Source organism: Falco naumanni, chromosome 4, assembly GCF_017639655.2.
Source record: "Falco naumanni isolate bFalNau1 chromosome 4, bFalNau1.pat, whole genome shotgun sequence".
NCBI lineage: Eukaryota > Metazoa > Chordata > Aves > Falconiformes > Falconidae > Falco > Falco naumanni.
The window spans coordinates 108,965,428-108,982,994 of NC_054057.1; positions in this window are offsets into that span (position 1 = coordinate 108,965,428).

A 17,567-nucleotide genomic window follows, 5' to 3' on the forward strand; every position below is an offset into this window, starting at 1 on the left:
GCAGGTTTTTTGAAAGAATTGGTACCTTATGAGAACTCATCGGCTAAATTCCTGCCCAATGTGAAGAGAAAGAGAAATAGAATGTCATTAAGAATTAGAACATGGAGACTTTCATCTGCAGTGACTTGTGATAGAAAAGACCCAACTCATGTCTGTGAATTCACACCAGATTTAAACAGCGTGTTCACCTCCCCTCTAAGTGCTCCAACATCACACATGAAGCTCTCAAGGGGGAAGCTTTCACCATGAGAATTTAGGTGAACTTTCATTGTGAAATGAGACATCCACAATTTTCACTGGAGCAGAGGGACTACATTTAGACATAAATGCCCTATACTTAGGGACATGTGCAAGAGATCCTGATTCAACTCAGAGTGTAAATTAAAGCTGAATTTTTTTTCTTTAAAAAGAATGACCCAAATTCCACAATGTTCCTTGGGAGTGCCCCCTTTCCCTCCCACCCCATTCACCATGCAAAATATTAGTACCAGTTTCATCCTGCTGTGAAGAAGGAAAATGTTTAGGATCAAAGGAAGAGTAGTGGATATGGAGCCAGGGTAGGGGGGACATTTGCCATCAGCTCACCATGAAATTCAGACAGGAATTGCTTAAGTAAAAATTTTAAGTGACCTTTGGGGAAAGCCAAGACCCGTGATCAGTGAGAAGAGCAGCAAATGTAGTACCTAGATCTGGTTGTTGTTTTTTTTTTAATTTCTTATCATGTCTTCTAGCAAAGGTTTTTTTATGAAAAACAGCTGTCCAGGAACTTCATTCTTGTGCATCAGGGAGCATGACACTGTTTGGCACTAAAGCAGCCATGAAGATTTGACCTTACCTGAGGATCTCTATTTGCCTATAACTTCCCTGTGTCCAATTGCCCCGCTCCAGAAAGGAAATAACAATTTTATGCATTTACTCATCATTCAGGAAGCTGTGGGGACTTGAACCCCACACCCCGAGTCTCAGAACATCCTTCCTCTCGAGATACTGGAGTTCAAATGTGGTGCCAAAGACAAGGAAGAAAGCAAAATTCCATCTTCTTTAAAAAAACAGGAAAAGTGGGCTTCCCTATGTCATACTGTGTTTCTTGTCTTGCTGCAGAGTGAATTAGCTTTTCTGTGTGGGTTTTACTTTGCCTCTTCATGTTACAACTGGAAATCCTGATAAGGTTGACCTAAATCTATAGAGAAAGAACTGATAAACACGTGGTTTTACTTTTAACAGATACGAGTAGTTCCACTATTTCATGGGATGCTGATAGTCTGTTAGTGGAAAATGTATGCTTTAACAGTCTGGATATGATTTATCTTCATACGAAACCTGGCAAGAATTTCCAAAACACTTTTAGTTTATGATAACACATTTTTTATTTTACTTCCTTCCATTGTTATATAGAAAACATCACCTGATGAGTGGCTACAAAACACAACATTAAAAGTTCTCAAAAATAACTTTTATTATGCACAAGTGAAAAAAAAAAAGTTTTAGGATTGCCACATGTTGGAAATACTCATTTTACATCTGTTCATCAAATAAATTGCAGTGAAGCCACAAACTGTGCATTGTTCACTTCAGCCATGAAATATATACATTAGTGGTGTTTAGGATCAGAAATCACCAAGTGTTCTTTCAGTTGCTTGCTTTGATAGCTGATGAGTTTTAAACAAGAGAATAATAAAAGTTGAAAAATTAATGAATCCAGTTTTAATTAATTAAGAGAACACTACTATATTTAACAAACCCTGAACGACTAAGTATCTGAATTCTCAGCATTTTAATTGCCACAGGTATGATTATGATGACCCATAAGCTTTAAACTTCTGAGGACAGAGCAGCAAGGTATTCTTCAAAAACCACTTCCCATTAGCCGTGTGGTATAGTTGCTACAGAACTGCAGAAAAAAGTCCTCAGAAAAGGAAAAAAATGAGTATACATAATTATAGATAAATGGATTTCTAATGAAAAGAAATTAAAAAATGCTTCATCCATCCCAAGCTCTTGCGTGTAACTGGAAACTTTTCCCATGTTTACAGTGCTCAAAACTTTTATAATTTATCTTAGATTTTTTCAGCCAAGCATAAAAGCTGGGAAGACACAAGAAAATGAAGTGTGCAAGCACCCTGGAAGCCAGGCATTCTCCTCGCTAACAGTTTTGAGATTTGGGGTGAAATGGACTGCAGGACCGGTGTATGTCACTGCCTTCCCAAAGCAAGTTGGTTTTGGCAGCAGCCCTTCAACTATGTGGAGGCAGACGATGATATTCTGCTCTTAAATAAGAAAAAACATACAGAATCAGTAGGTTAAATTGCCACATTTCTTTTAAAAGGAAGGTTATAGAAATATTCATGTTACAGCATTTCCACCGGACAACTCTGGAACAAGGAAACAAAGCTGGCTTTACAGTGAATAGATAAAAAGAGCTGAGAAAACAATAGCAGCTCTACCATCTGACTGTGATAAATTAAAAGAAATATGAAGTTAAATCACTGAATCCTATCTCAAGTAAAATCCTTTTTGAAGCCATGGGCATTAGTGTTTGGTAAAAATGGGTAATTGTAATGCCAGGTCCAATAGCACTTGTTATATTATCTACTACATTAAATCCCTGGCAAATATTTAATGGGATTAAATCTGTCTTCTGTTCTAGATTTATATAGCACTGTGAGGGCATAAACTTTATTAAAGCTCCATGTAATAGATATTTGAATCCTGACTGGAAAATCTCATTTTAAAGCACCACATCACTTTTACATTCTCTATTTTATTCCCATTCCATCATCCCTTCCCCAAATATGTTCCCATTAATTTAATATTTTTATTCACTTCCCTTAGCTTCAGCAACTTCTAAGGCACTCATTTCAGCAACCCTACGCTCCTATGGAAATCACACGCTTTAGACGGACCTGTACAGGAATTATTCTATGCCTAGCAAGGAGCTGTAGTACCTCAGTAAATGTTAAAACCATTAAGACTTGCCATGTTCAGTGAAGAAGGGGAACTCTGTTCCTTACCGGCCTCTGTTCACGGAACAGCTCCTCTCTGCGTAGGAGTTTGCGTCAGGGTAAGCGCATGTACGGATTTCCGTTAAAAATCAGAAATAGGAAGGAAAACTTCTCCCCACTTTCTCCCCACTGATTTTCTGCTTTAGTCAGCAAAATACAGTATTCATTTATGAAAAGCCACATTTTCCCCTGCTATTTATTTCGTCCGATGAAATTAATACATGCACCTATTACAGTTCTTGTCTAATTGCAAAGAGGCAAGGCGCCTTCTCTCCCTGAGGCCACCCTGTAACCAAATGTACTTTGCAGGGTGCAGCGTGGTTGCACAGCCTTCGGAAAACAGATGTGAACTGCTCTGCGCATGCTTCAGGCCAAATGAGCTTGCATTCAGAAGCGGGATGTAAATATTCAACAGCTGCTTTAGAACTTGGGGGCCAGATTCACAGTCGTGCACTATTGAGTAAGCACACATGGTAAAAATCAATGTATAATGAACTGATTTGCTGACTCAAAACTGGAGTTCTCATTTGAACAGCCCACAGTTATGTAGATTTTTTGCTACCAGCTGTGGCAGCAAATGAAATTAGTTTGACACATATTAATATGTAATCTTTACAATCTGGTCAGGTGCTGTACTGCGCATTCATCGTCTGTAAACCATTAACAGCCTCTGCACTCTTTTCACCTCTGAACTAAAATAGCAGTAAGTTTTGCTCTCTTTCACGCAGCCCTCTCAGCTCCTTTTAAGTGTCTTCTCATTTGCCATACTTAGCTGTAGGCAGATTCTTGTGGGTACTCTTTCCGTGGATGGAACTTACACCACTCCTATAGATGATATAAGCACAGCAGTAACTTCAACGATTACACTGAAATATGGCCATATAGGAAACCAATATATAACTACTCTATAGTCACTATAACTATGTATATCAGCAGATGAATGTGACATTGCCATCTTATTCCATGGTTCACAGCATCTTTTTTTTTTTTTTAATTTAAATGCAGAGCATAAGCTTCAAATGCACCAGGCTTCACAACATTTGTAATAATGCTGTCAAAACACCCTCTAAATTATTTTCTGAACCATAAGAACATTTTACTCTGTTGGCATTTCCTTAACTAGGATAGTACTACTGCTGCCTGAGAGGTGTTACATTAGCGGAGTATCTTTGTGATGTATAAATTATAGCATTTGTCTTGTAAATAGAAGTTTGCATTATGCATTGATGAATGAATGTGTGCATTTAATTTAAATGGATGATCAGAATTTGTTGAAAATTATTATCTACCTTTCCAGGAAATTTCCATTATGTTCAATTACATTTTTAAAAGCATATCACATGAGTAATGTTAGTGCATATCAATTCATAAAATTAGCATTTCTTGTCACAATGGAGCCCTTGAAAACACCAACTGAAAAAACATAGATTGTTTAAAATCTTAAACTTAAATCTCTGCTTTGTTGAAATTCTAAGAAAGTCCATTTAGGTGAAAACATTTTTTACCTTACTGTATCAAACCACACAATGCAACAAATTATTTTGCTGTGATTGCATGTACCAGTGGTGAGTTACATCCAATCACACATACATACCATGCCATACATATCATACCAAATTTAACAACTTTCAAAATCTTGCATTTTTTCCCTACTAACACACATAAACAGTATATACTCCCACCCTAAGATCTGCTTACAGCAGGTAGAGGAACTATTCTGCAGAATGTCAAGGTTTCGTGCTTTCAAAAAGGTGTGAGAGCTCTTATATAGATCATTTTAGAGTCAGAATTAAGAGCTAATTTAAAATACATTTGCAATTGCTGTGGACATAGCAATTCGCCATACAGCACATATTGGAAGTGGAGGGTAAGGTCAGCTTTTAAACCGTTTATAGCAGAACTGAGAAATACTTTGGCCTGTTAGTTGAAAGGCAGTTTATAAAGGCAGCTGCTCCTTACAGAGCAACGATTGCAGCTGATAGGATGTTATTTCAATGCTATTATGAGAGTATACACATCCTGAATCAACTACTGCATGGCAAGATCACTGAGTTCTTGGAGATCAACAGCTTCAGGGTCGGACGTTACAAGACCACAACACAGCTCTGTTTCATTACGTTGTTTTGTGTGGGTTTGAAGATTTTGAGATACTGAAGATAAACAGAGGCAGCGGAAGGGAAAGTAACTAGAACCTTAGGCTTTAATCAGTCTTAAATGTGCTCTGGAGGGTACCTAAACAGATGTGGTTGTTAAGCTCTCTGTATCAACAGTTCTGCTAGGTAGTTAAAATACTCCCAGGGAACTACTTCAGAGTTAATTGATGTGGTGTCCCTCCTAATAGTAGACAAGAGCTGGAAGCCAAGAGCAGACACGAGTTCTTTCCTCAGGCGCTGGAAGGCGACAGCTCCAGCATTCCCAGCTCTCAGGCGGCTGGAGGGGTTTGGGCTGCCCCCATCCCGTGCCGGCTTCGCCCCAGCTAGCCCCAGCCTCATGGGGTGCTCGCCAAAGACCTGCCCAAGTGCTTCCGTGGTTGCTGCTAAAGAAACGCAGCTGCAATTATTTGTCTGTAACAAGCTCCTGAAGACAACCTCTAGGCACGAGAATGCTAAGGGGGTGCTTGTGCTGACGTGGGACATGAGCAATGAGGGGCAGGTTTGCGCCTGGTCACCTGGTGGCACTTCAGACCTGAAGCTCCTGATTCTTACCTGGGGAAAACTTTTAAGTTTCTGGAGAAAACCTCAATGAAGCATGCTGGAATTTCCTTGTGCTGTCCCGATATTTATATCTTATTCTTTCCTCTGGCATGGGGATTTCACTCCTTCCTGCTCTCTGTCCCTCAGCACTCCTGCCGTTGCTTGTCATTCGCAGGCAATCCCCTCGGCACAGTACAAACACTGCCTTTCCTGTTTGCACTGCAGCTTGTTGGCTTTCTTAGCTGCAACGCTTAGAACACCAGTACAGCACTGCAAATAAACTACTGCTTTACCTCATTATTACTAAACTAGAAAACAAAACGTTGGAGAAATGGGAGATCTAGACTAATTAACTGTTCCCTCCATTTTTTTCTCTCTTTTATTCTTAATTTAATTTTTGAATCTAAACTTGGGTTCACTTTGTAAAGTATTTTGCTAAACGCTACTGACTGTAGTTTTGTTTTACTGGTATCCCACATGGAAAACACATTTTTTACGTTGACTGCCAGGGATGCATTGGCACAGCCATGCTGTGCCAAGCTCTCAGCCAGCCTCCTGCTCCATGGTACTGGGCTCCCTCTCACAGCACAAGGGCTGCTCTGCTCAGGCCTGTGTCACAGTAATACTGACAGCGATGGGCATCTTTGGGGATGTGTCCTCGTCCTGGCAAAGGAGCTAGGGTGACAGCGCTTTTCCACCTTTTCAGTGCTTCACTTTCAAATCCTTGCCACTTCTCCCTTGAATCATCTTGTTCCGTGGCCAAGCCGAAAAGGTTCCGTGTGCCACTGGTGGCTCCTGGATCACCAGAACTACAGTCACACGCAACCAGTTTTTCCCGTGGCCAAGCCTGCTTCATGCCACCCTCCTCAGCCCCAGCGCCCGCATGAGCAATTACGCACGGTAAAGTTACAGGGCTACGGAAATGCTGGCACTGGGCTTTGAGTCGGTGAAGCTGCAGCCAGGCACCAAGGCTGTTAAAACTTCACAGGTGCAGCAGTTGGATGGATGGCACTGCCACGTGTCACCTCTCCACTCCCTCCCTGACTCAGACCGCATTTTTAGCAGTTGGATGGAGGCCTTTGCCATGTAACAGTTTGCCCTGTTCGACTATGCCAGCGGTCCCAAGTGGTGGTGGGTTGAGCTGAGAAGGCTGCTGGATGTTTTCTGTATCGGGTATTCTGCAAGAAGACCCTCATCAAAAACCGCGCTGCTATACGGTTGACTCACGTTCTTTTTGCATGACAGTACCTGTTGACACTTACGTATGTGAATGATTCAGCTAAATGCCTCTCCTCCCTCTCATTTATCACTGCATTGAAATTGGACATTCTGCATATGAAAATTACAGGTTACTGTGAGCTGTGTTCAAAAGGGTGATTCACAGAACAGCATAACAGACGATTGTTGCTGGCATCTAGTGATGACTTCATTTCTTGCTGTTGTTTCAGCAACAGAAAGAAGCTTTATCTAGGATGGGTTTCTGACCCTTCACATAGATACTTTTTTTATTATCCTTTACTTCATACTCATCCATGATCAATCCCTTTTTGATTGTTTGGAATCCATAAAGGCATAAGAGTAAGAAATAGGTTATAGCTTTGCGACAAAATGCTGGAGGTCACTTTTATTTTCTTTGATGTCCTTGGGCCAGATATCAGCTTACTGAGCCACTTTTGTGGCCAGCAATGTATCACACAGTGGAAAGCCAGGAGAAAATATCACCTAGGAATGGGGTCAGCCACACAGCTGAAAGAGTGTTCACAAGCTGCGTGTTGTCTTAAGTAGCCAGCAACCAGAGGGAGGTGAACGGTGCTGGCAAATCAATGGGGTGGGATGACTCCCTATGCTGTGGCACGACAGCAGAAGAAGTTGCACATGTTGATTTGGCACTGGAGACACGGATGGTTTAAGAGGACCAACCACTTGCCCTTTGCCCAAATTCAACGCAGGGGTAGAAACGCGGTAGATAGACAGATACACACAGCTTGGTGCGACCATCAGCGGCCAATCTTCCTGAAAAAATCTGCTTGCTGAAGTATGCTTAATGGTGATTCTTAAAACTGAAATATTTCCAGCCAGAACAGGCCAAGATCATCTTCTTAGTGAGGTATTAATTACTGACCTGAAGTTACATACTTTCCAGGGATTATTTGTATTGGTGTTTATCGACTGAATTTTTCACAGGCATTCATGCCGCTCCTTTTGAGAACTGTAGTGCAACACCAAACACTGTTTCTTAGTCAGCAACTCTGCTTCAAGAACTGACATCTAGAGACAAGGATAGAAAGCAAATCCACCTTATTATTCAGTTCTCTCTTCTCAAAAGAATTTTGTAACAGATGTAACACTGCCACACAGCATATGTCTTCTCAAGTCGGAACATTTCCTTGCATACTAAGAAAAGAACATGGAACCTGTGTTTAAGATCCATATGGGTGATACTGGCCAAAATATACATCGCTGTAGAAAACTATTTCCAGATATGCACATACTTACGACAGAGGCCAAAATACCCCAATAAAACCTTCCCACAAAACAGAGTCCTAAATTTACCTCCAGAGGATTAACCTCAAATAGTTCTCACAAAGGTTTTTTCACCTTTTCATAAATGTCATAGTAATAATCGTTCAAGCATGAAATCTGTTAAGGTCTTGGCTACAAAACCTAAAGGTTTGGGGTATCTGTAATAAGTCATGGAAACCAAAACAGACTGTATACAAAACTGAACTGTTGCAATGCAGAACTGTGTGTTTTCCCTGTAGCAAGGAAAAAAAGTTTATCCCTAAAAGAAGGTATTGAGTAGTCCATCAGCAAAAATTCCTGAATGGGGACAGGCCAGGTCCATGCAGAGGATGTGAAACAAGTTTAAGCTTCCGTTTTCCTTTTTTTAAGATGAAATATGGAATTATTACACCCTAATATGTATACTAAGATGACATTTATCTTGGTAGTACAATCGATCAGTCATGGACCGAGTTGTATTTTCACTCCAAGTTGTCCTGTCTTCGTGGGAATTTTTCCAACCCGGAGTGATCCATGTATTGTAACACAGTCTCAGTAGCACATACCTCCTCATGTGAATTCATGGTTAAATCCCTTCCCATTGGGCTGGAAATTTACCCTTAATAATTCCATAAAACACCTTGTGCAGATTTAATTTACTTCTGCCACCAGATGGCACTTGTAGTGGGTTTATGCTGGGAAAATAAGTGTGTAAACTCTCTAAGGCAAAGCATTAAAATCAATTTAAAGGCAGAACACTGTTTACAAACAAGGATTTTGCATAACAAGGGACTGCTTGCTTTGCCAGTTGGATTCTGTAAGAACTGATACGCAGTGTTTCATCAAGCAGCATATTTACTTTCTTCTTTTTAGAAGGAATGATATGTATGTGCAGACCTTGTCAAGAATTCTTCATAATTTTGCACTGAAACAGTGTAAGACGAAGACTGGAGCGTCTGAATTACAGTTTTGCTGACCTTGAGTTCACAATGTGATGCTGTAACTGCTCTGCAGTGGAAGCTGGCTGATGAATAATGTCATCAGCACCTTTCTGAAGAAAAATATAAAGGAAAATGAGAAATGAAAAAAAAAAGGGGGGGGGAAGGAAAGGGAAGAGAAAGAAGAGGAGGAAAGGAAGAGGAAGAGGAGAAGAAAGGAATAGAATAATAAAAAAAAAAAAAACAGAAAAAAAAAAAAAAAAAAAACCAGAAAAAAACCCAGGAAGAAAAACATCCCTTGCCAGATTGTGGCTGTGGTTGCAGCAAGCAGAACAAGGGCTTTGTCTAGTTCCCTTTCGGAGATGGAATACGTATTTTTGTCAGGCATTCTGTGAAATGGTAACGAGGAACACGTAACAATGCAAAGGGCTGCGTGAGCTCCTGAGCTGTGCTTTTGCTGTGGGTGGGACCCAGCTCTGAGGAGAATGTTTACATTAGGTAAATTCTCCACTTTTGCCCTTCTGGCATATATGGCAGTTGTAGCAGCGGAGATTCTGGGAGCTTAAAGGGGGAAAAAACCTCACAGTAACAGAACAGAGGACAAAACAGAATGGGTTGAAACCTGTTTACAGTTGTAGCTACACCTTTTTGAAAGCCCTTTTTGCTCCCAAAGGCTGAATTAATTTCATTCTACATTAGAAATTCCTGGAGATCTATTTTAAATGTCAATTTATAGCTAGCATCCAATAAAGCAGTAATACGACAATGACTTTTTGACAACCAGGTTTTGAAAAACCTTAGCTGGAAAGTGAATTTTTTGCAATGCGGAAGAGTCTTCCCAGGCCTTACACTAAAGTAATGGAAGAACTATGTTCCTCAATAGGTCTGAGTAATACAAATACAACTATGAGGTATTTTCTTTACTTTGATTTTTGGAAAATATCTTTTTCAGGTGAAAGGCAGACCCAAACATTAATAATGCATCTTTTTCTTGTAGTAATTCAGCAAGTAAATGCAGTAAGAGGCTTTTAAATGCCTAGATCACTGACAGGCCAAAAAAAAAAAACCTAAAAAAAATCAGAGTTAACAGTCCTGTCATAGTATCCCTCAGAGACAGGTTTCAAGATCACTTACCCCCAAGTATTTGATTAGTGCCACTTCTGCACTTCAGTAAAGAGCTACTCACATGAATTAACCCAAGATACAGAGGATAGGTCTTGATTACACAGGACTATGAAATACAACGCTCAGTACAATAAAAAGCTTTATACAGAGATTGGGATTAGCTTTTCCATGTGAGAAATGGATCAGATTTATCACGTAATTTAAACTGCGCCTTCTTTACTAAGAAGTTAGCAGCATTTCCCGCAGTAGAAATTCACTTAGTTGCCAATGCAGAGAAAATAAGTCTCCCGAACGGGTTGAGGATCAAAACACTTATGAAGGAAATTGAATTCTTTCCTATGGCTGTTCCAGAAGAGTGGGGGGAGAGGTTTAAAGAGCTGACACGCTTCCTCATTGCAGGTTCCTCCTTCGTGATTGAATCCTGCAGCGCAGACGAGCGCCGAGACGCCTGCTATGAAGGGAAGAACCTAGCCCATGTCAGACCCTGCCAATCTTGCTGGGTTCTGGGCCTGGCTACAAACGTAGATGAGAGACCATTTTTTCCTTTCCTGTGGTTTGGGTCTTTATAAACCTTTGCAACAGTGTTAGCTGCCCAACATTTTCATCTGTTCATGGCTTTTGCCTGACTTGAATGAAGGACAATTTCAAGGAGACATACCAGCACCCAGGCATTGCGTTTCTACGTATTCTTCTCACCAAATCCCTCCAAGGCTGCCAAGTAGTAAAAGGAGAGCACCTACACCGTGCACACAAGCCCCACCGAGCCTGATAGCTGAGGAGCCTGAGCACAACAATCTATCTTGGTGTGATCAGTATTCTTTAGGAAATCTCATGAAGCAAGCTGCTGCGCTCAGGAGAACCTACAGCAGTTTGTCACAAGCTCCCAGCTAGTCCATTCCCTATTTTTAAGTCTAAGATCTCAATTCCTGTTGAGGGACCCACAATAAACTGAATCTGTCGTTTGTACTAAGAACTTACTTTGATATGGTGTTTCTCCTTGTGTTCTAAGTGCCTAGCCAAGGGGAAGGCTCTAAACATCTCATTAACACTTTGTTGGAGATCTCAGATCATTATTCTCCTCTGGATAAATGACCCAGTTTAATTCAGACAAAGCAATGGGCACAAAGCAGACTTATGAAAAAAACATAGCTGGTTCTTTTTGTATTGCATTTCCAAAATTTACATCTTCATCTCTTCTTTGTAGAAGCAGCACATTCCTTTTTTACTTTTCCTTTTGGGTAGGCTTCCAATTCATCTTGAGAGTGAATCAAGTTACTTGTGCCTTCAGATACTCAGGGACGGGGTCAGTTCTGGAAGTGCCTCTGATTTAGAAAACCTGTTCGCTCTGCCAGTCTATAATCCCCTACGTAAGTGTTCACTGAACATTTTGCTGCCACAATATTTTGTCGTTCCATATGACAGATTTTCCATCTGTGATAGAGCCTCCTCTTGAGAAATGGTTCAGGTGTGTGTGTGTGTGTGGGGGGGGGGGGGGGGAGAGGGCGGGAGGGGGGAATAGATTCCTTCCAAAAGCAAGTACATCTCTCTCTCTTTTATTTTTTTAATTTTCAACTGGAAAGAACCTAGCTGGAAAAGATTCCAGAAGTTACTGCATTATTTTCTCAGAGGTCTAAAAAGAGATTAGGATCAATGCTGATCCAAGTGAAGCCTCCCCTGATCATTCATACTCACCAACACGTGAAGAGCCCTGTTTGTATGACCAGCTACTAAGAGACTGGGGATGGACTAGGTTCCTGTGAAGCATTTTAATCGTGAGTTTTTAATAGTAACAGGAAATGTGCAACAAAAGCCACATACTCTGTAAGGACAGCATACCCTTGAGGCTGGAGTGCCCAAATATCCACAATATTTCATAGTCCTTGCCTATGCAAGACTAGGTTCCGATGGCAAGAGGAGAAAAAAAGGAAATAATAAAACAAAATGCTTTTTTGCCACTATTTGGCAATTATGAAGCAGCAAATATATTTTTTTCATGTTAGCTTTGACAGAAATAACTCCCTTATCTTTAAACTTTCACAGAGTTCAATAGAGCTTAACTACATTGCTCTAGGGCTTCTCAATGCAGTTGCAGTACAAATGCTCATAAAATGGAGAGAGGCTGACGAGTTACAAATACTAGTTTGAAGATCAAGCGATAAAGTACTTTCCAAGGCTTCTAGGCTGAAATAGTAAATAACAGTGTTACTAATGATACAGTCCAGCATCAACACGTTTCATCCCCTCCTACATACTTCTCAACACTGTGAAAAAGAAGGGATAAGAAAAGGTTAATCCTGTCTGACCCTAGCATTTTCTTGTTCAGTTTTTCATTTCCTGATTTTGAATCTTTACCTAAGACATCTGGAGGTTTAGCACTGTTTATTTGGGTAAGAAGCAATTGAAATTGATTTGTCTATATAATGATGTATTTTCTTTTTTGGAGAAGGACAGAAGAGTTTCCAGTCTGAATCTGCAAATCTATTTTTAAGTATTGCTGCAAATAAAATGAAAGAACTTAAATTTCCCTCAGCTGTTTTCAGTGATAAAGCTGGGGTATGATTTTTACTCCTTGCCTACAAATGAAAGATTATTTCTCCTTCTCTTCACACATATACACATACACACTGTCTTGGACAGCAATACATTACTAATTTCTCATTGGAAAAAAGTAACTGGTCCACAAACCTCAGACCAGTAAGCGTGAAAATATGGTGAGTCAGTGCAAACAAGACTTCTAATTGCATTAGTACAAACATACCTTAATGACCACAGGATCAAAAATTTTCTGTTTTTCTCCCAGCACAGAACCAGCTGTCAGGCAAATATCGTTTCTAGTTTTCACCTTGTTACGTGTTTCATCACCAGTCTCCAGGTCACCTTTTCATTCAGGGTGGGGACAGAATAACGTACACTATGCAAACATACAGCAGCCAAGGCAAGGAACATACCTCCACCCTTCAAAAGAAATTGCCAGTTCTCTTGCCACCATTAATATTTAATGATGAAAAGCTATCCTGTGTTTGCTATAGGTCCAGATTTTAAGGAGACCCTTTTTTCCCTAGCTAGTTTTCGTCACAGAAGCTCATGTTGAATCTCACTGTACAGGACGATGTCAGGATCTGTGAAGTAGCAGTGCCTTGGGATGCTCCAGAGCTGCAGGGGCTGCAGCTGCCAGCACGGTGCCGTACCCCAGCGAGGCAGCAGTGCTGAGCACAGGGCTGCACTGGTGCTGATAGCTCACTGCTGAGACAGGAGCCAGCTCTCCGCACAGTTCCCTGTGTAAACGTAGCGGTGTTCTTTGGGGGCTTTGCTCTGCACCATTTTGTTAGTGGGAAAGGATTTGCAGCCTCAAGGCGTGCTGCGGGGACATACGCATGGCAGCGCCCATGTTGCAGATAGGAAGATGGAAAGTTCTTGTCTGTTACGACAGAGTTTGGAGATGGACTGGAGATTAGAGGTTCTCAGTAGCAACCCATAATTATGTGCTCGTGACCTTTTTAGTTAATGACTGCCTGAATTAACATTGCCCATTTCCAGCTGCTAACATGCATTAAAGAGTGAAGTGTTATACTGAGGTATGTCAATCTTGACAGCAGATAGAGTAGCTGTCCTAGGGATGCTGTACAATTAGCAAAAGCAGGTGAAATGGCCCACATCAGATGTACATAACAGCACACTCAATTAAAAGGTGTTCTGGATGGGATGAAAGGATCAGGAACCCAAGCCTTCACCACTTACATGCTGTTGCAATTCATACAAAATGAATAAATAGGTTTGTTCCCTCCAAATTTTGTTGATGACAAGGATTCACTAAACCATCCAAACACACAAGCTAAAAACCATTATAAATGGCAAGAACATATTAAGCCTCTGTCATAACCTTCATTTTCAGTCACCTAAGTGCTTCCTGATGGATCTGTACACCTTACTTTGAATACTAATTGTTTTAAATCATTTATAGGGATACAAGATTTCAAATAAGCCAGGAGGTATGGAGAGGTACACTACTTAAAAGAATAGGCGAGGCTGAATTTTCAAGCCTTCTGAAGTTATTCAATGCTGTAATTAGGACTACCCATGCAACAAATTCTTCTCTTTGATCATATACATATACACAATGGTATGCCCTGCTTTCAAACTATTTGTGATTTTATCCATTGGACTCAGACAGAATGAACAGAATACATATTGGCAATGCCATTTGATAATGATTTTTCAGGATGCTTCCCCATCGTCTAATTTTTTTGCTATTTCAACTTCTCTTTGAAGGTAGAATTCTTTCCTAATGTAAAAGACATTACTATGCCATCTAAGCGAGTTTCTCTTCATAGCATCCTAGTAAGCACCACACCAATTACAGATGTAAAATGAGAACAAGAAATTAATGATAAAAATCATCCGTGTTCATCAATGTAGGTGTCCAATTTAAAATACCTGTGGCAAAATAAATACATATATCTGAGGATTTAATATTTTATCACAGTTGCTTCTTCTGACTTTTGCCTAATTTCTGTTCCTATGGTTATTTAAAATAACCTTATCTGATGTTCATGTTTTCTCACAATCTTATTCTGAAAAGCACTATTTGCTGAAATTCACTAGATAATTCAATCTGAACAACATGGTAAGCATGGAAAAACTGACTCCAACTAACTACAGAAAAATACTAGAATGGAAATGGATGGAATCAAAATGGAATACAACATCTTAAAATGGAAAATAGTGGGTGAATTTAACTCTGGCAAAATAGGTAATTATTCCTTTAAGTAGTGTTTTTTTTTAAAAAAAAACCAACACACCCCCAAAAACCCCAACCTTCAACACATTTATATGAGCAAGTTTGCTTATTAGGTTTTTATGTAGAACAGACTTCAAGAAAACTTTGGTTTGGGTGTTTTGATATTGAAGTGCTGGTATTTGATATTGTGTATGATATCGTATTGCTTTATAAGCTTAAAAAAAGAAGCATGTTGCAATGAAATCATGTAATCAGAAGAAATGGTGATGGACCACACCGATGCATATTTTAGCATTTGATATTCCTCCTTGCTTTCAGTGAATCTGTGAAGTTGCAGTTTTGGGAGGGTTTCATTCGTTCACTTTCCTCTCTTTAATAGCCAGCTTCCTAATCTCATGTCTAAGTTTTTTTGCCCCACCAATACGCCTGTACTGTTCATCTGTTTAATGTGAAGTGTTTTCTTCCAGCACCTATCTGCTCTTGACACTAGGTATTTGATATCGTAGCATATATTTTTCTCCTTTGGTCACGTGTCCGTTCCTGCCTCTCCTTGTCATAACTGAGGAGCGCTCACCGACTGCTGCAGCGCACCAGGAGCATTACGCCCACCTTCAGCGACGCCGCTTCAGCTCCCGTTCTGAGTGTGTGTGTACCCTAATACAGACATACGTGCTCCCCGTCCGAGAACGGGGTACTCCCCGTGCACCAAGGCCCTTGCACTGCTGAGATCCAAGGGCTTACGAAGGGGTCTTGCAGCTCCTCTGCAGATCATGCCAGGTGCTTCATTTGCAAGTGCTCCATGTGGTTTTATCCCCCTTCCTCCCACTTTGCTAGAACGTGGCATCTGTCCCACCAGCCGGGGCTCACAGTACGCCTTGCCTTCAGTGCTGCTGCCACATTACACTCCCCAAGAAAAACCACGAGCCATCTCTTTAAACAGCATACCCTTTCCTTTATAAGCCCATTACTGACTTTTCCTCTTTCCCCAAAGAAGCAAAATATTCCTTGCTAATTTATCCCACGCTTTTATATTAGAGTTGCTTGATACCTTACACTAACAGGGCTTTTTAATTTACAGGACTCAAAACCACAGTACTTTCCCAAGGACTTCAAACAAGAGGACACGTTGTTGTTTTTTTTTTTTGCCTTCTAACATTCCCTGATTCTGCTTATCAAAACAAGATATACAGAAAGAATTCACAGACACTAACAAAAATACAAAGGAAATACTTTTATGAAAGGCTCATTAGAGCTAAAGACTCGGTTAAAGTTAGGTATTTAGATGGATTAGCTCAGGACCAAACTCTGCAGGCAAACTTCCAGATCAAGCTATGTAACCTAGAAGAGCCAATTTATCATTTCTTCCATAAATCAAAAGGCAAGTCACGCAAACAGCGATGATCAGTAGGCTTGGCATCAGCACTCCAAAAATTATAATTGAACTTTCTACTGCCTTGTGTATACACCTCAAAATAGGGCCTGTAACTTTGTCATGCTTAGCTTGTGATACTTTAAATAGTTTATAAGCTGGTCAGGGTAAAAGCACAGCCTAATTGTTCAACTGCCATACAAGCTGCTCAGGCACCGCGGGGTGCGCCGAGAACTCCAGGGCTGACCGAGGCTGCTCAAGCAATCTCCCTTTTACAGGAGGGAGACTCAGTGCATTCCATTCATCCGAGAACAAGTTAAACGGTGTTATGATCGTATTTCACAAGAGATTATTGTGAAAGATTTGTGGTAGGAAAAGGCACAAGGATGTTCCATGCTTGTAAGTAGAAATCAGATAGACCAGTAAGAGAAGTAAGATGTCAGGTTTTAACAGTGGGTTATCCGTAACCAGGAGAGGGGAAAGAAGCAGCCAGTTTCTAAAAGACTTCAGGTCTTTAAGGTTGTGCCGCCTTTTTTTGGTGTTGTTTTGTTTGTGTGTTGGTTTTGTGTTGTGTTTAGTTGTTTTTGTTTTTTTTTAATACCAGTCTCGCAGGCAGTACATGCCCTACCGAGGCAATGGTCCAGGGCAGCAGCATGATTTCTATTGCCTTCCTTCTCCAAGGAATCTCAAAAGCGTGCAGCAAATGGGCTACAAAGAATGTTGATTTTTCTGGTACCGCTCAGCTGTTTCCCCACTGTCAGCCTGCTGGAGACGAACAAGCGCTTCTGGGTGCACGGGGAGTACCCCGTTCTGAGACAGGGCACACACTTATTAGGGTACACACACACTAGGCACATGGTGTGAAAGAATTTGGTACCTACATACAAACTCTGGCAAGAGGGTAATGTTCCTCAGTGTCTAAAGACAATCCAGCAAAACCAAGGAGAGAGGGAGAGAAGTAAAGGGGGAGGAGAGCAGGCGACAGTGCAAGCAGGAAAGAAGTGGCTTCCAAGAGAAATTTTTGAGAGAGAGATGGAGGGCCGAGTTAAGATTGAGCACAAATCACTGCATGACTTCTGGGTTCTTGTGTTTTATATTATACTGACCTAATTAATTGTACATGGAAAATATGTATCAGAGGCTTTCTCCTGGTCTTGTATTTGACAAAATTACTTCAGCTGTTTGCTCACTCCTGGCATT